Source organism: Aptenodytes patagonicus, chromosome 23, assembly GCF_965638725.1.
Source record: "Aptenodytes patagonicus chromosome 23, bAptPat1.pri.cur, whole genome shotgun sequence".
Classification (NCBI taxonomy): domain Eukaryota; kingdom Metazoa; phylum Chordata; class Aves; order Sphenisciformes; family Spheniscidae; genus Aptenodytes; species Aptenodytes patagonicus.
In genome coordinates this window covers 4121329-4143744 of record NC_134971.1, presented here as the reverse complement: position 1 = coordinate 4143744, position 22416 = coordinate 4121329, and the positions used below count along the sequence as shown (strand labels likewise).

General features: G+C 45.2%; 2 long non-coding RNA genes across 2 annotated transcripts in view; both read left to right on the top strand.

The window, feature by feature from the left end:
• Positions 1 to 161: 161 nt before the first annotated feature.
• Positions 162 to 4314, top strand: LOC143170363 (uncharacterized). The gene is made up of 3 exons (XR_012997040.1): positions 162 to 815; positions 3176 to 3253; positions 3927 to 4314. It is a non-coding gene; the product is annotated as an uncharacterized LOC143170363 (long non-coding RNA).
• Positions 4315 to 9564: 5250 nt separating this feature from the next.
• The window catches only part of LOC143170365 (uncharacterized), a 74809-nt gene continuing 61957 nt past the window's right edge, over positions 9565 to 22416 (top strand). The window contains exon 1 of the long non-coding RNA XR_012997042.1: positions 9565 to 9615. This is a non-coding gene — a long non-coding RNA (uncharacterized LOC143170365). The remainder of the gene's footprint in view (positions 9616 to 22416) is intronic.

Here is a 22416-nt window from a genome sequence, read left to right as displayed (position 1 = left end):
CACCAGGTGAATTAGCTTTGTGATTCTAAAATTGTCTCCACTGTGAGGGATTCTTGTTTGTATTCAGCTCATGGGGCCTGTCTTGTTTTATTATTAATGGGGCGAAGACTGTGCGCAGCCTCTACCATTATAGTGGAACGATTTTTTTTTTTTTTTTTTTTTTGACTAAGCCGTTGGTGCAGACCCTGAAGTTCTGCTACAGACTCCCTGTGGGATCTTGGATGAGTCACTTATTTTTCTTTGTTTTTATTCACTGTCTATAAAATAGAGGTCCTTGTTCCTCATAAGGAGTATTGTAAAGACAGGGGAGCTGATCATATATGAATTGTTCAGAGACAGTCATGTTGCCTGTCATATTGGAATTGCAAGTGAGCGTACTCTATCTCTCTGTGAAGAAACGTTTCATGTGGACTACATCCATGCTGACACGTACATTCATTGGCTGTACAGAGTTAAAGTGGACAGTATTTACAATCTAATACTACTTTTATAGAAACAAAATCAACTTGAAAAGGTTATTATTGCACTTTAAAAATCCTAATTAAAGAATGTCATTATCATAATAAGTTAAGTAATCTGATATTCAGATTGTTCTGTTTGTTTTCTTCATTTTGTATCTCATAAAAATGTCACACTGTCTTTTTGCATTAGAAAAACAAATAAATTTAAGTTTAGGGTGTACTAGAGCCTGCGCTGCAACGTTAAGTGATGCAGAAATATGGACTGGCACCAGGAGTGGGGAGACTGGCTGCTGCGCTTGCGTCCCGCTGCGATTTCTGGCATGCAGAGACTGAGCAGCGTCTGATGGGCCAAACGTAAGTCCTCAGAGGTTGCCGCGTCTTCCTCGCATTCTGACATTCATTCTGTCTGTCACATGCCTCTTGCTACGTGGCTTTCTAATTTTTAATACACTCTCAACACCAGTGAAGCAACTGAAAACAAGTTACTGTATATTAAGACCTCTGTGTCTGGTTTCACAAGAGGTAAGGGCGACTAGACTTGCCTTCAGACTTCCCCTGTGTTAAAGTGCCCAAGCCTGTTATTTCTTTGACAGCAATACCTAAATGGCTTGGCATCATGTAGACCCCTCTGAGAAGAGACTCCCTGTCCCTAGGAGCCTGCAGTCTAAATAGGTAAGGGAGGCAGAAGAGGAAACACAGAGAGATGGAGAGGTTTGCCCGAGCCACTTAGCACGTCGGGCGGCAGGAGTGGGAATAGGAACAGGTCTTTTGAATTCTCGCCACTGTCGTCACCACTGATTCGGGATAGTTCTGTGCCAGCCTCTGCCCTGTCCCTGCGCAGGGATCAGTGGCTTGGGCCCACCAACCAGCTGTAGAAAATATTTTGGTCTCCTACCTTTTGGTTTAATTCTTAAGCAGTGGCTGAGACAAGTATTTTTTTGCTTGAGAGAAATATGCCCTCATGCGTTGTTTAATTCTTTTTTTTCCAATTGTGTCAACTGCAGGCTGTAGCTGGAGTACTAGAAAACCTGAAAAACAGTTATTTGTTTGTTTTATCTTTTAAATAATTCCACGCTCTCTTAGAAAGTCAGTGTTGGTGAAAAGGGCTAAGAGTCTGACAGAAGGTCTGGGGGATATTTAAGGATGACTGTGCTTTGAGGTTCTTCAGGTCCCCGTAATCTCTCGGGACTCTTTACAAACAGTAATTAAGGCTCAGAGTCGCAACTCCTTTCTTACGTGCATTAGTTATGTTACCTATTTGTGTTGGTTTTAGGTAGGGGAGAATTGGAAATAGACTGCAGGACCGAGGGCCCACAGTGAATTCATGGAGGAGGGGGGATAGATCTGTGGACTGCAGGCAGTGGGCTCTGCCCTCCAGTCACTGAATTACAATCTCTCTTTTACAGAACGACCCTAGCACTTCTTGCCTATTGAAATATAATTCATTCTAGCTCTGCTCTTAGTCTCGTGGATTTCTAATTTTAATTTAGCTTTCTACTTTTCCTGCCAGGTCAGATTCCCAAAATGTCCCTAAACTTTATGCGTGTTTCTGAAGTTGAATCTAGGTTCAGCAGTTTAGATTCTAACTGAACAGCCTCAACATGTGTTATTTTTACTGGCTTTTTTAGGAAAAAAAAGAAAGAGTTGATTGGGGGACGCCATCCTTTTCATGCAATGATTCTATTGAAATTTCAAGTAAATTTTAAAAACAGCATTAAATGTTGACCAGACAGAAAGTTTTTGTAGCAAGCTTGTAAGTTAACATATTAATATAGCTCCATCGCTTAGTAGCTGAAATATTTCAGAATTTGTCAGACTTTCAGTATGAAGCCACCAGCTCAAACCAGGTTAGATTTATCTGAAATTTTAGTGAGGTTCTTGGAGCTTTTGTCATGTTTTAAGTGAATCGGGTCTTATTTGAAACTTCTCGTGGACCTGAAACCATGTGAAATATGAGGGTTTTCAGGTGCTTTATGTGATATGGAAATGGCAAATCATGCAAGAGTAGATGTAATACTTTTTTGCGTGACTTCATCCACATAAATTCGAGTTTCACCTTGAGTTTCAGAGTTTGGTTAAATCCAGTATGTATAGGAGAACTCACGGATAAGGGCAGATTGTTAACTCCCCGTAGACAAAACGCACATAACTCTAGGCACTGCGTTCCCACTTCTCATACCCTTTCTTTGATACCGGATGAATTCATCTCTGCAACCTTTCTTTGCAAATCCCTCCGTTACATCCACTGACCTTTTGTTGAACTCTTCCCATTTCCCCAAACTTGGTTTTCAGTAAGGGCACCAAATGGTGCAGGATTCCCGGGCCTTTCACCAGGCCCTGTCCACCAGGAGGTGAACTGCTCTGCCTCATTTTGCTTTTTCCTTGCTTTACTCACCTTGGGATAGAATCATTTTATGGCTTTCTCACCTTATTATTTTAATTGTTCTCCATTACCCAGGGATTGATATAGTTGGAGCTCAAAGATCTTTGAGAAACTTGTTAGCAGAATTGGGGGATGGAGAGAAAACACAAAAACCCCTTTTTAAGCTGTGTTGCTGTCAGGATAGTGCTTGGGTGAGGTAATTTGCTAACATATGCCTTGTTGGGTTTGGAGGTGAAAGTTGGCGGGTGAGTCAGGTTAAAAGGAATTGTTGATGATGAAAGGGAATTTACGTGATCTTCAACCACATTCCATCCTCTCTGTTGACTAACAGGGTATCAAATGAGGATAACAAAAGTAATCTGGACGTAGCAGCTTTCTTCCACGGACTTCAAAACACTCCAAGGACACGGTAAGCATTGTCGTGATGGTTCTATATACGGGGAAGCAAGGTAGGAAGAGGTGAAGTGATTTTATCACTGACTTGATGTGGAATTGGACAACGGTATACAAAACAGTGAGGTTCAAATTAGTAGCTTTTCGTTGTCAAACTCCTTGCTTGATAGAGCGCTGTTCTGGTAATGCCCAAATCATGACACCTTTGCCCAACTTTGCTTTCCATGGATGCGCCCCACACTATGAGTTTGTACTTTTCCTCACATTGTTGGAATTCTTCATTTGTATTAGTAAATACTTTTTTCTCTACTGAAGACATTTGATTCATTTGTAAACTATTCCCTTATATTATCATATATGCTGTCCATATAGCTGAGATAGAACAGTTGTTTTAAAGATATTTCCTAAATGATCTTTGTATAGTTTGTCTGCAGTGAAGTTATTGACTTGTCTCAAAAAGGCCTCAAGGTTTTATAGTTAAGCTTAAGCCCCTAAAGCATCCTCTCTGGCTAAGCATCCCTTCTCCTATGTGTCTTCTCCTTTGAATCACTAATTCTAGTTGGCCTCAGAAAAAATAGTAATAGTTTGTCTTTACTCTGCTTTCTGCTGTAACTGTGCACCTACCAAGGTCTCTTCTTCCTTTGAGCCTGTCTCCATGATTAAATTCATTCTTCCTTTCTGTTTTCCAGCTTCTCTCTGCAAACTTCCTCTCACTCCATTTCTGCAAGAACTTTTCCTGCAAGCCAGGTCCCTAAGAGGATTAGCGAAGGGGATACCAATTTATTTATATCCACCTCAGCAGCCAAACATTGTAAGTTACTGGATTGTTAAATGGCCTGTAGCACACGAAAGAAGCTTCAGTCTTCTGGTGCAGTTCAGAGCGGACAAGTGTCTACCTCACAGCTGCTCTGAACTTATCCCCAATTCTGGCCTTTGGGTTTTTTTTCCTTCTTAACCTGTTCATGTTGGTAATATGAACAGGCATGCTCAGGACTAAATAGACTGCAGAGACTTGGCCCCTTTTTAAATATGAGAACAATTTTCAGGCCTCCTTCAGTTGCGCTTATTTCACTCAAAAAAAACCAAAAAACAAAAAACAGAACAAAAGAGAAATATGAGGAGTTGTGGAAACCCCTCAAACTTTCTCTGTTTAAATTTCAAATTCCTGGTGGTCACAGTGGCAGGTGGTGTTGCCATTTGTGTTTTCTTCTGTAGTGCCTGGCTTGAATGATCCCAAAGCAGCAGGCTAAGTTAAATACATGGCTGTGATCACAAGAGAACGATGCCTCTATTTTTTTGTGCCAGCCTGGAGGCCCTTAGGTTTTGGAATTTGAGTCTTTGAAAAACAAGGTTACTGGACTCTAGTAAATGAAGTGTCCGGACGTTAGTGATGATTCATAAAAGCAATTAGAAAAGTGCTTTTCCGCTGAGCGTAATGTCTTGGTTTGAAGATGTCCTTAAGCGTGTGTGTAATGCTGCAAATAGTGGTCAGTGGATAGTGACCACTGGGTTTAAGATTATGGATCTATTTCCAGCATAACACTTCTTTTCACATGGTTCTGGTGATCAAAAACATTTTTTTGGAAGTTGAATCTTTTTTTGTTTAGTTTCTGTTTCAAGGTAGTTCCCATCTCTTCCTTCTTCCTAAATTTGTGAAAAAAATCTACTGAGGATTCAATATTTTCCACGGGAGAAATGTGGTTTTTGCAACGTAAATATTGGAGATGGCAGATAATTGAAATGCATCAAATAAGATCCCCCCCCCCAGTGCTACTCTCTTGCATTTCAGCCCTGACCTCCCACAAACACAAAACGCCTCATTTGTACAGCTTTCAAAGCGATTTTCAATAAGCAAGACTGAACTCGGTTAAAACATGATTGGGGTTATTGTTGTATACAAAGGTCCATCAGCCCGGCCACATTACCTAAGCAAGAAGTAGACCCTGAGGCACGCTCTACAAGCTTCTTCCTACATGGCTTTTCAAGTCGTCTCAACCAACCTGTTAGCTATGAGTGATGGCTATTAGGCTCTGCCGCTGCTGCTCTAGAGCAGACGCTTCCAGTCTTACTGCCTCCTCCAAGTGGATGCCTCTCGCTTCTCTTGGGGCCTGTGCGTACTCCAAAGTTGGGTCTTCAGTTTGCTTTGCCCTCACATACTGCCCTTGGTTAGAGCACGCATATAAGCTAAGGGAAGCAAAATAGTTTACTGATTTATCATGGATCATTAGATGGAGTAACTATTCTTAAAACATCACCAGTATAGATACAATAATTAGAGATGTGCTTTTGTTAACATTGCCAGCCTCTACCCTCTTGTACAGTACCCTTGGGTACTAAATAATTACCCACTTTGTGTGGTTATCTAGCTCACTAATTACCCACAAAAATTGGGGTCAGGTGTTAACTGCTTGAAATAAGTATCCTCCAAAGACTTGGTTAAATTGTATAGAGAAATTATGTGTTTGCAGCAAAACTTTAAAAAAAAAAAAATTCAAACAATTTTTTGGAAGGGAGATAATGGAATGTGAAAAAGACAATGGATGTTAAGTTGTTCCGTGTGATGGCAAAATTTTGCACACTGCTGTGATGGTGAGGGAATCTGTAAGGGGAGTGAAAGGATGGTTGGCAGATACAGTCTCTCTAATCCAGTCTACTTTTCCCAAAGATTAGATCCTTCAGTACGCAGGGTTTGATTCTTCCCCTATCTAGGCTGATGTCAATCAGGATTATGTCGGTATAAAAAAGAAAATTTGTATCCATGGATTCCTGGACTGACTTCACTGCATAATCCCACCTCCTCTGTCACCCAGGGACTTCTGCATTGCACCCAATAATTTAATTATGGATTGTATATTTATTTCCGTATGTTTATTTTAGTTGTTTCAAACTCTGTATGCATGCAGAATTTCATTCTAAGGCTGCTGCTCATAAAACGTAGCTTGCTTTGAGTAATAATTTAATTCCTGTGTTCAGGGAGTTACCCCAGTGAGTCAAAGATTTCTAGATAGCCCCACCCTCCCCAACTTCCCGAACACTTACACTGCAGTCACTTTCTCTTTGCCAGACCCACACAAGACGTCTAACTAGCCAAAATCCCGAGAGGCAGTTTCTCCTGCCTCCCCCATTTTAGCCCCAGAAAGCTAGGAAATAAAGCCGCAGAAGCCCTAAAGCCCTTGAAATACCCGGCACGTGTAACAGAGGGATATTTGATAGACCGTCTTCCTAACCTGGTTTCTTGCATAGGTGCTCTCTGTCTTCAATACAAAGGGAACAGATTTCAGTGGGAGCTAAGAAGGTGTTTCTGAAAATCCCGCGATGCACCCGTCAGGGTCTTTGGATACCCAGATACCTTTAAGTCCTAAGCATCCGTGCAGTGCACGGCGTAACAAAGGAACTGCCTTTATTTATTTCTGTATTTTGCGTTGGGTGCTTCCTCTCCTTTATAGCGAGTACCACCTTCTGTTCCCACAAGCACCTTTTGAAGCCTGTGCGGAGTCAGGTATGAGGCATTAACAGCCCCACCTCCCAGCCCCATTGCTCGGGCAAACGGGGGGTCTCAGGTAAGGCCCCGCGCGGCTAGGTGTGCGCTCTGTCTTCGGGGGCGTACCTGCGCTCCGCATTGTGTAGCGCATCTCTGGAAAATGCAGGGATCAGCCTCACGAAGCACAATGCAGATTTAGTCGTCATCTTTGTCTCCCCCCCCCCCCCCCCCCGCTCCACTCCCCGCTGATGTTAACTGTCTGTATTATTATTTATTGTTATCAAGGGATTTGGTTTGATCAATGAAGTGTATATGCGTCTGACGGACATTCGGAGAGGAAATGCTTGGAGAATGAGTAACATGTCTGCAGTGGAGGGTGTGTGTGAGGGAGAGAGAGGGAGCATCGGTACTAGAAACATTGACTGATGAGTTCATTTTAAAATCCAAGGGCATATAGCTGGTAAATTAGCACATATTGCAAATATAGTCCGGTGTGAGAGGCAGCAGTGCTGCCACTGAGCAGAGGGGTGGGGGAGCTGGCGCGGGGGGGGGGTCGAGGAGAGGAGATCGTCAGCTCTAAAGTCATCACGGGCATGAGCCAGGCAGTCTGCCTGCCTCAATGCAGACGCGGGGCGTGCGATTTCCACGGGCGGCTGCGGGCTGCAGTGTGGCGGAGGGGGGGAAGCGGGGGGAAACCGAGATAGCGGCGGTGGATTTTATTGTTTTAAAATCCAGATCCAGCCAGAGGGATGCTAGGCGAAGGGGCTGCAGTCCCACCGCTTCCCCCCCCCCCCTTCCCTCTCAACCCCCTGCGCCCCCCCCCCCCCCCCGGGAGGGCGGCGTGGGGCGGGAGCGGGTGCCCGGCTGCCCGGCAGGGTCCCGGGGCCGCGGGCAGGGGCTGCCCGGCGGCGGCGGGGAGGGACGGGGCAGCCGCGCCGGGGATGCGCCGGCGGCCGCGGCGACGGGTTTCTCCCGGGAGCTTAAGAGATTATCGGGGAGGGGTGACTGGGGCCGGTGCGTGTGTGCGAGGCTGGCGGCGGCGGCGGGGGGAGCCGCGTCCTTATTCTGTTAAAGATTTAAGTAGGCATGCAAGGAATCTCTAGGATAGTTGGCAAAGGGCGAGGGTGGGGAGGGGGGGGGGGAAGGATCCAAAAGAGTCTGTAACCAGACACTGAAGCTTTCCAGGAGTGAGAGTGTGTGAGAGAGACGGAGACAGAGCGAGAGGAAGAGAGGGGGCAGTGTGGTCTAGTACATTTTCATCTGGTCGTTGATTTGAGCCTGATGCTTGCTGTCCCTCAACAGCCTCCCTTGCCTGTATTTTTTCTTTCCCCCTCTCCTCTCTTTTCCCTTCTACTTCATCGAAGCCTAGGGGAGCCAGTAAAGATTAAATGTGCTTTCTAAAAGGCAGCCACTTCATGCAGCTATGTCTACTCCCCCCCCCCCCAGCTACCCCCCCACTCCCCCCTTTTGAAATAAAAAAAAAAAAGAGAGGGGGAGACAGAGAGGGGGAGAAGGAAGGAGGAGGAAGAGGAGGACTATAGTTTAATGATGTCGGGACTGGCTGATCCAGAAGGAGGAAAAAAAAAAAAACCAGAAAAGATTTGAGATCCTGGACGAGGAAGGACTTTGGTGAATGGGCTCAGACTCCCGAGGTGAGAAAAGGACGGAGTGAATGATGATGATGATTCCGTAATGGTGCCTGTTACCGCTGCCCCCGGCCGTGCGGTGGCGGGGAGCGCCGGGGCGCGGAGCCGGGCTGGCCCGCCGTGCGGGGCCGGGGCCGGGGCCGGGGCCGGGGCCGGGGCCGGGGGGGGACCTGCTTTCGGCAGCGCCGGGCGAGGAGCGGCGGATATTTTGCGTTTTTAAACTCGGGCCCTCCGGTACGTTTCGGCTTCCCCCCGCTTATGCCGCTGGGCCTAAAGCGGTTCCAGAGGCGGGTGGAAGGTGCAGATCCATATTATTTATTTGGGGGTGGGGGGAGAAAGAGGGAGGAAAGGGAGGGAGGGAAGGGGAGAAGAGCGGAGAAGGAGGTGGCAAGCTGGGGACGAAATCCTGCTCTCGGTTATGGCCGGCGTAAATTTCCATTGGCTGGGGTTGCACAAGGTGCTTGGCGAGGAGTCGGTGCAGGATGGAGTCCCTTTTGTGTGTGTGTGTGTGTGCGTGTGCGTGTGTGTGCGTGTGCACCGTGCTCGGGGACCCTCCTCTCCCGGGGAAGCGGGTTTTTCTCCAGGTTTTCCTTTGAAAGCCCGGCCGGCGGCTGGCAGGGGAGGGTGGCCGGGGCTGCGGCGGCGCTGCCCGCGCCCTCCCTCCCCGCTGACAGTCTGGGGCTCGCTCTGGCAGCGGGCTGGCCCCGGCTCCGGCCGCCCCCAGCTGATGCAGGAGTTAGGAGCGGGCCGCAGCTTGCAGACCCCCCAGCCCCGTCTCTTAATAACGATAATAATAATAACAGCAGCAGCAGCAGCATTGGTGGGAGCGCGGAGGGAGGAGGGCGGCAGGCGAGGAGCTGCGGAGGAATTTGGTTCCTTTTCCTTTTCCCCCTTTTCTTTTCCTTGATATATTCCCTTTAAAAAAAAAAAAAAAAAAAAAAAAGATGTTTTAAAAATGCAAGCGGCTTGCCCAGCTGCACACACCCACCCTCGCCTCCCTCCCCCGGCTTGCGCACACCGCACGCTCGCACTCGCTCGCTCGCCCGCGCTCGCTCGGGTGTCAAAACCCGCCGGGCACCCAGCCCGGTCCGGGCACTGCCCCTGCCCCAGCCCCTGCCCCGAGCCCGCCCGGGGGTCCCGCCCGTCCCCGTCCACCCCCCCCCCCCCCCCCCGCACCCCCGCCTCCCCACCGCCGGGCTTTTCCCCCCTGCTCTTGGCGCTGAAGATCGGAGCCTGCCCCGCTTCCAAATGGTGAGTTTCTACCTGATTTTCTCGCAACTCGGGGTTTTTCTCCATCCCTGCCGGCCGCGGGGCTGGCGGAGGGGGCGGGGAGGCAGCGCCTTTATGCTGCTGCATGCTTTGTGCCAGGCGGCTGGAGGGAGAGCCTGCATATTCCTGCTCTTATTTCTGCATTCCTTTTCGTTGAAACAATGAAAATAATTCCGTCACTGCCCCAAACTTCCCTTTCTTTCTTCCTCTTCGTTATTTAAATGCGGAGACTTTCCATGTATTTGTCGCAAGCGACCTTGTTGGAAGCTGTAAAGAACCTGCCGCGCCTTGTCATTTTTGTATAAACGATTAAAAATGGAATGTATTCTCTCAACAGAGGGTCCTTAGAGAAGCTCTTTCCTTCCACCTGTGTGTCCTGTTTTGTAATCTTGAGCCATGAATTGAACTTGCCTGCTATTCTTTTCCTCTTTCTCCTTTTCATCTTTTATTTTTGATCCCTGTTTTTTTGCAAGGAATAGTTTGTTGCGCCCCTCTCAATCCCTGAGACCCTAACTTGTGATGTTTAGCTTTTAAATCCACGGGTTAGGCTCTTGGGAGCTGTGAGTTGTGCTTTGACATCTTTATTTTATTTTATAAATATATCCTATATCTATGTATATGTGTGTGCGCGCGTGTGTATATATATAGACGTATACACACACACACGATAGTGTTTAGTAGACCTTTTAAGGGAAAAAAAGTGTGTATCTCCTCCTTGGGGTCGATCGGCTAATAGTAGGGCGGTGGTTATGGCCATTTGCTGTAAAAATCTCATCTCAAATTAAAACTAGCGTTTGTATGACAGATTTTTTTTTCTGTGTGTATATTCAAGAGATAATTTTACAGCTGATACAGATACGGGGGTGTATGTGTGTACACATATAGCGATTATTACATATGCGCGTGCAGATAAGATATGCACGATGTGGATGCATGTAAATACAGCTATTGAGGTGCGTGTATAGATACACATATGGATGATACGTGTGTATGAATATGTATGTAGGTAAATAAAACCCTCGATATGTATATATATTTACATATGTAGGTATATTAGTGCACACGCTTGTGTTTTCATATTGAGAGAGAGAGATTTGCCTTGCTGCAGGCCACCGCATACAGCATCTCTCTCTTCCCCCACCCCCCCCACCCCCCCCCACCCCCCCGCTTCTTGAGAGCAACACAGAGTACCCTGAGAGCGTAACAGTAACAGCTCGGTACATTGGTGCTTGACCTCAGCTGAAATCCCAGCATGCCTCATGCTCCCAAGTTTAAAACTGAAGGATTAATCTTAGAAATGCGCTCTATGGACACACACACCCCCCCAAAAAAAAAAAAAAAAAAAAAAAGAAAAGGGGGGGGGAGTGAAAAAGCCAGGAGATGGGTTGGGTGTTATGGATCGTTAGGTCAAAAATAAACTAAAGAATAAAATGGTTGCATGTACCAATGGTTGGAAACTACTGAAATGAAATTCCGAGCAAATGCTGAAGTTTTGTTTTAGTCCTCTTCTAGAACTTAAAACTTTCCTGCTTTTCCAGTCAAAATTATATGTAAATGACAAATCAGAAATGTTAAAAATGTTTCTTGCTGCTGTTTATTAGATTTTTATATTGCTGTAAAATTAATTATGGTTGGAACTGTATTTCTTATCTCTGTTCTGCAAGGCAATTTATAATGAAGTTACTGTACCTTGTTACGGCACCGAATTACTGTTTGATATTTGAATGCAAATGCTTTAACTTAAGACACAACGCACCAAAAATTAATTGATGGTGTAACGTTTTGGTATTTAATAGCGTAGGATGTGTTTGATGGTTCCCGTTGTTTAATAGTTACTGAACTGGAAAAGGTTGCTTGTTTGATTTTTTGGTTTTTTAGCTGCTTTTTATTGACACTGTAACTCCACTGACTATTTCACCTCCGCGACAGAAATGCCAACAAAGCCTTTTAACTTCCGAATTTGTGTATGATTCCAAACGTCCTCTAATTTCAGAGTGAGAAACTCACTCCGAGTTGAATTCATTTTCCAGTACCTGTTTGCCGTTGTACATCAGAATACGATACGCTGTAGAACCCGGCCACCTTTGCCCGGCTGTTCTCTCCACCTCGGAGACGGGCGGAAAGTAGGGTGGGTTCCCCCCCCCCCCGCTTCTGAAGCTGCTTTTGATCCCTGTCCCCCCGTCGTCCCCCCCCCCCCCCCCCCCCCCCCTCCGGGAGGGCAGGGGCGAGCGCTTTTGTCTGCCGGGGGCTCGCTGCGCGCCTGTAACACCTTTCCCTCCCCAAATCTCCCCCGCCTCCGCCTCGGCTTGGCACCGCGGGAGGGTTCCTCGGGGGAGCCCCCGGGCAGAGCCCAGCGCGGCCGTGCCCGCGCCCCGCCGCGGAGCCCCCCCCCCCCCCATCCCCGGCCTTCCCCGCGGTCAGAACCGCTTATTGTCTCCGCGCTGCCTCCGCCTCGGCTGCGCGGTGCGGTGCGGAGGCGGGGGGGGGGGGGGGGGAGGCGGGAGTTGCGCGGGGCTGCGGCAAAACAATGGCCGGGGGGGTGGGGGGGGGCCCGGCGGCGGCGGCGGCGGCTCCTCGCCCTGCGGCTGCGGGGGCAGGGCCCGCGCCCCTCCCCGCCGGGCGCGCAGCGCTCAGCCCCGGCGCGGCGAGGGACATAATTGGGAGCGGGTTCAATCAGGCCCAGTCTAGACTCGCCCAGACACATCAATTAAGAGGGGCTGGCGGTTTAAAGGGGTAGCGCGGCCGGAACGAGGCCGGGCCTTACGGATGCGCGGCGAGGAGAAGATAAACGGAATGAACTGGAAACCGGTTGGCAGGAGTTAAAATCAGGAGGGAGACCAAAAACTGGGCTCCCCCCCCCCCCGGCCCCCCCTTTTCCAGCGGAAAAGGCGAGGTTCTTACAAGAAGAAAAAGGGGGAAGAACAACTGAAATAGAAGGCACTGCCCCCCCCCAGCCTACCGGCGCGAACCCCCTCGTTCGGGGCGCGGGGTTCAGCGGGGTTTCTCCGCCAGATCTGTGCGTGTGATCTGCAGCCATGTCAGCGTTATTGAAACGTAATTACGTTATAAATATCCAGTCGGAATAATCTCTTTGTAAGCGAATGAGAGTCAATCCCGAACTTCCCCCCCGCAACATTTTTCCCTGCTGCAGCCCCAAAAGAAGGGACGTTGCGGTTCGCTTTTATTTTTGCTTTGTACGTATAGCTATAAGGCTATAGCGTTAGTCTATAACGTTGTCTTAGCGTTACGTAGTCCCTTCAATGATAATTTCATCAGTCTCTCTAGTTGTACGTTTTCACTGGAATAAAAGGAAGCTGTGGACAAAAAGCGATTTTTTTATCTTAAGAGGAAAATGGCAGAGAAAATAACCGTTGGGCGTTAATTAACAAACAGAATAAGTAAGTCAGGCTCAGTAAGGATCGAAGATCTTATTCAGCACTAAAAAAAATACCAGACTGGGACTAGTTTCAATTAAAAGTGTATCTAATATGCTATCATGACATTTAATATAACGCATTCCCAAGTATTCTGTGCAGTATGTGACACAAATAATTAAAAAGGGGAAAGATAAACAAAGCGAGGCACATTTTTTTGAGTATTGCTTTTTAAAAAAAATAACGCGAATTTTGCAAAACTCTGGCATCTAGGAGTTTTGTCTGAGCAGCAACTGTAGCATTTAGCTCTGTGACTTTGACCTCGTTGTAGCTTAGCTGGAACTTGCTTCCCCAAGTTGAAAGGCGTGGGGTTTGGTGGCAGTAAAAGGTAAAAAAGGTCCGAGGCATTCTGCAGTTTTCCATTGTTGCTCTTTTATTTCAAGGGTTTTAACTGTACCCGACGTTGCATAGTACTGCAGCTCAGAAAATGGAGAATACTTTTACCGTCTTTCTCTCCTGAATCGTTTCCAAAGTGCTTAAGGATTTATTGGGCCAGATACCAAATTATAGTTGAGATACTACGTAGTGGCTAGTGCTGATTAGCCGATTGATTAATTTCTAATCGATTTCTAATTCAAAACTTCATTCACCTTATAAATCCTTGCTATTAAAATGCGGCTTAGGTTGAAATCTGATTGCAGCCTCTTCACAGACAAAGTCATATCAGCCCAGTCAAAATGCTAGTTGAAAATGGCATAATATACCTCTTTTTTCTTGAATCTGTTAACTCTTTAATTTCTCTGTGATGAAGTCTTTGGCCATGCTTCAGTACTCGAAAGCGATGAGATGTTTATTCGTAGTACGTTGGCGCACAACCCCAATAATAATACAAGACATGTACTACCCAGAGTATAAGGTAAATGTTAATCTGCACCTCTAACAATCGTCAAACGATTTTGACTGTTTTGATGGCCGCTTTCCTTTTGTGCTGCCCTAATTTTGTTCGCTTTTCTGTGAGTAAGGTGGAATGCAAGACGTACAGTTAAGAAGTTCGAAATGTGGGCTTACAAAAGGTACAAGTTTCCCAGTGTCACTGTGCAGCTCTGCACAAGGCTGGTGCTCGCGATGCTTGGAAGAAGAGCCTCTCTGCCGGCAGCGCCGCATTCTTGCTGCCCTGCCTTTTTCCCAGGGCTCAGAAGGAACGAGCATCCCAGTTCTTCTTCACTCTTGGGAACACACACATTGTTTCAATAATCCAGGCAATAAATGCTAATTAGTAATGCTCAAGGACCCTACCAGTCAGAGTAATTATCATAATTTACCTCTTCCTTGTTAAAAACACTCCTTGCCGATTTAAAATTTTTTGAAGCGATAGTTTCTCTCCTCTTCCTCTGGAAAGCGTTCCTTGTTGCGTTAGCAATAAGTACATGGGTCTGCTGTAGCACTGAAACACGTTTCGCACATTGCGTAGGGGACTGGAGCTAGAGATAAACACGTGTAAAGATTTTCCCACACACAAAAAATTATTTTAAAACTGATATTTTTCCTTTGCCTTCCCTCTCTGCTCCCCCCCCCTTCTCCAGCACCACCAAAAACCACTTACAGAGGGAGAACAAAGGAAATCGCTAACTATAAAGGCATCATTAAGTATGAACAGCAACAGCAAGATAGAGTGTGTGATATGACAACGTATTTTATTGCACAAAAGTAGAGATAATTAAATAATTCAGTGGTATTCTTAGCTAATTAGCACAAAGATCTTTCAGAAGGCATCAGGAAAATGGATCTCATCAAATCTAATAATATGCTACATTTCCCAAAGATCCTGTACTTTCCAATGTTGCTACTGCTTCACCACCTGATACAATAACACAAAAGGTTACGAATAGTTGCACATTTAATTTGGCTGTTTCTCAAGATAATATTTTCTGCATAAGGTGATTTAGGTGTTTAGGGGAAGTGAATATGTACAGCTGGAATTTTCGATATGAGTCAATAATAGAGAAGAAGATCATAGCTTTGGAAAAGCCGGATCTAATATAAGTGATCCATTAAAAATATTAAATTATCAGCTAGGAGCCGTTCTTGGGTTGATTGTGATGGGGCTGACTCATTTTGATTTGGCGCTGGTGAATGAATGCTGGAGTCCGAGATCTTTTTATGGAGTTAATTGGGGACCTAGATCGCCCGTTCTCAGCTTTTCTCGACATTGAGAAATGCGTGGCAGAGTCTAGGAGAAGCCTGGGACCTCTGGTTTAACGTGGGCTCTAATTTCAAGGCCAAAGCCTTGTCTCATTTGCCAGTGGTACAAACTGGGAAGAGCTCCATTCCCATCAGTGGAGTTGTTTTAGGTCTTCAGCAGGACGGCTATAACTATCATGCCATGCAAACACTTTTTCCTCTAGACGCGTGAGTTTTTTAGCTGGAATCAGAGACTGTAGATGTTCATGAGCGCAATCCAGGTTGGCAGTCTACAGATCCTATTCCAGGGGAACAGGCTGCACGGACAAGTACCTGCAGGGCACTGATACCGCTACTGGAAAACTCTGTTAGGCATGTTCTCAGTAATTAGGTCCATCAAATATTACTCAGAATATTTCATTGTATTATTCGGAATACCTCATTATACTCCTTTGATCTAAATGTGTACACAAGTTCATGTGATGCGTTTACAAACTGTAATTTACTGCCTCTATATTTGATGTATTCAAGGTTACTTTTTCCTCTGTCAAACAAAGGAATGTCTGAAAATCTGACTTTGCCAGTCAGTTAAACATCTCCTGTTTTAAGTAAAATGTCAGCGTGCAGCTCACCCTTTAAATAATGGAAGGGGACGTGCATCAGTCTTTTAGACGCAGCACTGGTTCTTGCTTTTACTCTGGGCCCAAACTGAACTTTACTCCTGTGTAACAGTTACGGTGCATATTGACTGCATGGACTACCCAGACAAGTAATGCTGTGGGGCAAGATGCTATGGTTTGTAATTATTTGTTATGCGTGTAAGGTAGAACTTAAAGGCTCGCCCTGAAATTGTACAGTGCCTGAGATAGCAGTGTCCCTAGTACATGGAAGGAGACTTTTCCCTGCTCAAAAGAGATGGAGACTGATTTATACGAGGTAGATGGAGGGAATATGAGGGGAAAAGGCACCGAAAAGTCTTTTGCCCAAGGAAGCACAGTACATCATTAGCAAAGCAGTAATTCATGTCTCCTGGTTTACAGGGCTGCTGTACTTAATAGTATACATTCTTCCTCTCTGGAACTTTCCAGGTTGTGAATAAGGTTACTGATATGCCAGGGGACCCTCTCGTGTACCCCCAGGTGTAATTATGAAAGAACATGTTACTTCTGTGAGCAAGTCATGCATTTTTTCTCTTTTGGTTTTGTCTCATTCACCCGGTGCTCTGGTGACTGTATTTGACATACGAGGGCAGTACAGCCAATTAAAAAAAAGGTAGTTTTCAAGATGAAAGATGAGTCTCTGATTTACATGGTAGTCCAAGTGACTGTGGAAGGCTGAGACTACTGCAATTGTTTTTATTTAACAGCTCTTCCCACACTGTAGTCAATGAATCTCTAATCTCCTGGACTGAAATGTCTGACACTTATAGAATCGTTTATTTGCTGGCCCTTGTATACGTGATCGACTGTGTCGTGCTCACAGAGCTCCACCTACAGCAGTGTCTTAACAGCGGGCTGATGGTACTCTGGATATAAATTATGTGTTCTTTAAGGAGCGGGGGGCGGCGGGGGGCACAAAAGGATGAACACAGGCTTTGCTGTGCAGTATGTGCTTCTCACGCTATTCTTTAAGTAAGGGGTAGTGTCCAGCAGCAACTGTTGAAGGATGGCTTGGGCTTCTGAGAAGCGAGGAGTAGATTAGCTCTGGCAGAATTTATTTCTTGCTGCTGACTCTCAGACCGTGGCTACTCATGTCAAACAGCCAACGCGCTGACCGAAACTCGGTGCTATTTGCTATTTGGAGGACGGGACAGAAGGGGTGCCCTTTGGTGTCCTAAATGGCAAAGAGGAGGATGAGCTAAGTCAGCTCCTGAGACAAGTCTCCAAACAGCTCCCTCTGGCTACTACACGAAGCTGAACCGACGGCTTCTGTTCCCTGGAAGCTGTGTCTGACGATCACAGGCCGTTATACACTTCCCACTTGACTGCCCTGCTGGTAACTCCACTTTTAAGATGAATTATGCAAGAAATGCTGTGAAGCATCAGACATTCCGGAGCTGAGGATTGGGAAGAGTCCTCTTTCAGTGTATGAACTAATTTCTGGATAAAGTCTGAGACTCGCCTGGATTCCAGCTTCTCCAGAAAGGACAAAAAGTGGAAAGGATCAAAAAATAAGCAGTGGACTTTGGTTTTCCTGTGCATGTGTGCTTGTATCATGTCTGAACTTGCAAAGAATATACTTGGTACTTCACAAGGAATCCAGTAAATGGTGAATCTGTAAATCAGTTACTTAAAGTGTGTTTGTCTCATTTGATCACCCCTTTCTCCCCTTCCCCCAGGGTATCCCCTTGCTTTTAGAGCACTTAGTTCCCCTTGAGGAGAGGATGGAGTGGTTGGGCTGGGTTCTTCTGGGGGCCGGGGGGAGAATACCATCTTGGGAAGAGGGTTGGTGGGCTCATGGAGCACCTCACACACAGATTGATCAAATTTTGCCTTCAAATCTTTTCTTTAGTTGTGTTTTCACGAACATCTGGCAGGGTAGGGTGATTTAAAAGATGTGTTTCATCTCACTGTTGAGGGCCAAAATACACTAAAAACTCATGAAACCTGTATTTCTCCTACGTTTCATAGGTAATTCAGAAATAACAGTACAGCTTTGGCATAATTCCTGTTCTCCTTCATCCCCCTTTGATCTTTTTCATGTGACCTAACATCCCATGTGTAGTTTTGGGGTATAATGTGGATTTTGAAAGATGCTGAAACATAATTGGAGGAGGAGGGAAGCCCTGGTTTTGAATTAGTGGTATTCTGCTTGCTGTCTTTACGTCAGCATTCACTTCCTTTTGGAATATATGAATAGAAGAGTTAAAAATAGTGATCAAAACCCAGTAAAAACATGACATTTTGGTACAATTGCCAAAAGTATTCAATAAGAATCTAAAGTCCCCATATTCCTCAGGCAGCCAAATGCTTCTTTTTCTTACAATCATGGCATATAAACTGGCATTGCGAAGGCGAATGAAATTGCTCCAGTTTTTTTCCTCACTCCCTATTTTAGGAAGAACTTTCCCCAAATTCCAGCCCCCCAAAACACAAGCCTCTATCTATTGTGCTTGCATGGAGGACTCTGTATTAGAGCATCTGTAGTTGGTGCGCATTCACTGGGAGCTGGAGGTAGGCAAAAGGAGACTCCGGTGGCAGAACCAAAGCTTACATTAATATTTCTCCTGAGGGATCTCTCCAAGTCCATCCACGAACCTGCAGTGGGACAGTGGGGGAGGTGTGTTTCCACATTTATCTTTTCAGTTGAGATATAAAGCCCAAGGTCTCCTCTGTTGTTCAGGGACAGATGTCCAGGGAGAAGTTACGTGCCTTTGGCCCATGCTGTGTGAAACCTTTCCTTCCTTCTTTTTTCCCCCATCTTAAAAAAAAAATTTAAAAAATTCCTATTTTGGTTTCAGTACCCAAAAAGAGACAACGATGTTGTTGGAACTATCTCCTCACCTCAGAAATAAAAAGACAAAATATTCCGGGATGTGTTTGATCCTCTCCAGGTTGGAATGTATCTGTCTGTTGGAAAACAACACAGGGCTTAATGTTATAAAACATATGGAGCAATACGAGAGTGTGTTTTGTTCACATATGATCGTACCTCATTATTTAGTAATGCATCACTTCTACAGCAAGTTCCATCTGTGGATCTCAAGGCACTTTCTGCAGAGAGCTGAATTAACTCTCGCAAGTCCCTTTGTGAGGTGGGTATGGAAATGTTCCTGTTCCTTATTCACATGAGGGGAAACCACAGGCAGAGAATCAAGTTCCTTATTTTCAAGATTTTTAACCTCTGTGGCTTCCTTTCCACACTTTCATTTTCCTGATAACATGGAGTAAGACTATTCATGTTCAGCCCAACTATCCAAAAAATATATCAAGCACAGTAGAATCAAATATAATTTTTTTTTTTTACTTTTTTGTTTTTGTTTTTTCCTGGGGCAGGGGAGGGGAGGCTGGCTTCCAATGCAGAGGGTTTGCTTTTCAGAAGGCTGGGGATCTGTTGTTCTACACAGAGCTTGTGGGGTGGGGAGGTGCTTAACACCTCTGAAAATCAACCTAACCTAAAAGCACCGAGTCGAAAGTTTGGCTCCAGCATTTTGCCTGAGATGGCCGAGCTGATAATTGGATTTCAGTTTTCTGAGATCCAGTCCATTACCACAGCTATAAATCACAGTGCCTGCAATCACTTGTCTAATGCACCCTTAGCTTTAAAATCTTTCCTTTACAGCCTTTTCCATCTGTGCTTATGAAGATACCTCGAATATAGGTAAAATAGCAGTGGCGGGATAAAGGTGTGCCTTTGGTAGCTCTTAGTGCAGTGCACTGTAACTTGTTGACTCCTACCCAGCATTATCTCTCTCCATGAAGCAGTTGCGGATGTTCAGAGTTGAGTGTGCTACATTTGGCAGCTTGAATAGCTTTTACACCTGTAAGGATTTTACATCCTACTCAGGAAAGCTACTTTCTTACATTTATTGGGTCACGTCAGGCTAATTTCAACACAAACTCCCTCATCATCTGCACCATTTGCTTGCTCTTTAGCTTGAGTCTTTGGACAAAGAAATTTGCTCTCCGCACTAAGAAGTTTAGGTACAGGACGGGGACCCGCAGCCTCTGAGACTACCTCTGCAGGCTCCATCTACACCACCTTCAGCATCCGAACTTGGGTTTAAGCTTGTGAGGCCCTGTGAACTGAACTAAGTGCCACAGGTTCAGGTAGATTTGCGATGCCAGTTAGCTCCCATTATATGGGTAGTATCTGAGGTTATGATTTTGCCAAAAAAAAAAAAAAGTTCCTGTGTTAACTGACTTTAGCCTGAATAAGACAAGTCACATGGAAAAGGTGCACACACAAACCTTTGCTAAATCAAGACCTTAACTTCTTCAGATGCTAAGTTTCTTTTAGCATTTTAGTTAATAGGAATTAACTCTATCCCTGCCGAAACCAGGACAGACCTCAAGACTAAAAAGCTGCTACCTGCATACATGGGAAGTCCTGCTTTTTTTTTTTTAAATAGATCATGATAAAACCCTCACTGACTCGGCACACATTCTCTTCTATCATTAAATTTTGCCTTACAGGGTAAATTGATAGACAGACCTCTTTTTAGACAGATGAAACAACAACAAAGTAAATCTGGGAGAAGTATGCGGGATCGGGGAATACCCTAGCTAAGTTGTAGCTGAAAAATAAAGCATGTTTTTTGCCATGTGAAGCATTAACTCAGATCGGACACTAGGATCCCTTGCACTTCATCAGCTCCAGCTCCGCTATAGTGCAGTCAATGGAGAGACTGCAGAGTTACATTAACGTAAATCTTACCATGTGGCCCAAGAGAGCCTAGCCCGGAGAGGTTTGGAAGCTGTGGCTGGGGGACTAAGTGGAGGGGTGTTCCACTAGGGAACATACCTTTCGATTTTGGTAGCAGCCTGCCCCTATTTTTTACATCGCCTGGGTCAGAATATCTTTTCATACGGACTTCAGCTTCTCCCTGCTTGCTGCTAAAACAGAAGACAAAGGCTTTCTAGTGACCCTCCCCCTGACTATCTCTGGGCAATTAATTCTTGAAATCTTCAGCATTGTTGGTGCATCTATGTTTCTTCTATGAAACCAAACATTTTTACTGCTAGAGGAGATGCAAAAGTAGAGATGTTTGAAAGAATGAGCACTTAAGCGTGCTCTTTTTTTTTTTTCTTTTTATGAGTTTATTTCTGAGTTTTGGCTTTTTCTCTATATCTGCTATCTTCAGAGCCTTGCCTCTTTCCTAAGAGCTGGACTTTGGTTGATGCAAAAACCACACATGCAATGGGACAAATTCTTTCTTAAGCTGACTCTAATGTTATTGTCAGAATTGCACCGGGAATAATTTTGACCCAGAGACAGTAAGATCAGATGTTAAAACACTGAACCAAGAGGTCATCAGCAGGAGGTCTTGTTCCTGCTGAGATTAGTCAAGCCCATTCTCCTAGACATTTTTTATCCATATCAAGAGAAAGTTTGGAACTAGATTTAATCTATTTCCCAGAAGCTGCTGATGCTTTCATGTAAAATGAGGAGTTTGTTGTCAAGACAGGAACAAATTTTTGAAGCCATCACAACACTCTCTCTGATTGGTGTATCGAAGAGATGGACTAATTTGATATACGAGGGCCATAATAGTTATTACTATCTCTCCAAACACACACATCAAATTCCTTTCCTACCTTCACGCACCCTCAGCCCCTGTCCCATGCTTAGGAACACAAAAAATGGAGAGTTAGGCCCCACCTCACCATTCAGTGTTCCTAAAGAGATCCAGCTGAGTAAACCAAAGCGACTGGAACCAGCCTTTCATCTACTAATGGTCTAATGGGATCCCTTTGTGTTGATTTTAGCACTTTCTTTTCTTGGCTGAATTAAAGAATCCACTGCAGTAATGCCCAACCTTTTATTGTTGTGCCATGTTATTCATGAATTATTCCAGTTTCATGGTTATTTTTGCTTTGGCATATAGCCTGTTTTAAAATATTTGCAAAACAAAAGAAAGGAACATAGTTTTTCCACTTCCTGTCTGTCTGTCTAGAGCTGTGGGTCCAAACGGTTTCCAGCGTTGAGAATCTAGCTGATCATTTAGGAGAGTACGGGATGGTGCGAACGAAGAACTTGGCGTCCATGGACTTGCCTGTGTTCTAGGCAAGTTCTAGACGCGTTCCTGCTCCTCAGCAATGATCACTACTGACCCATCCCTAGAAAATGTAGGAAAACCAGACCCCATGTCTTGAGTGTCCTTAAAGTGCAGGCAAAATTTGGACTTAGACTTGATTTATCCTGCCCATCAGTCTTTCTTTCTTTCAGAAGGGGACCCAGCAAAGTGTGTTGAGAACTTGGTCCCACCTTTGATGAATAAAATCCTGTCACATCCAGGTCTACACAAACCACTTAAAAAGAATAAAATGCAGAGGTAACGTTGAGCAGTATTATGTGATGAGGGAAATTCCCCTGCCCCTTCCGTAACAATGGATCAGTCCATCTAATATTGCACAAACTGACATCTCTTTTCTAAAAATGGATGTCTGAACATTCAGTCAATGGAGTAATCCAATTGCCTGAACATTCTTGGGTGCTTTATCATTTAAATTGTAATAAATCACAGCATGCCACAAGCTGTATTGAGCTGCATCAAGTTACATTCCCA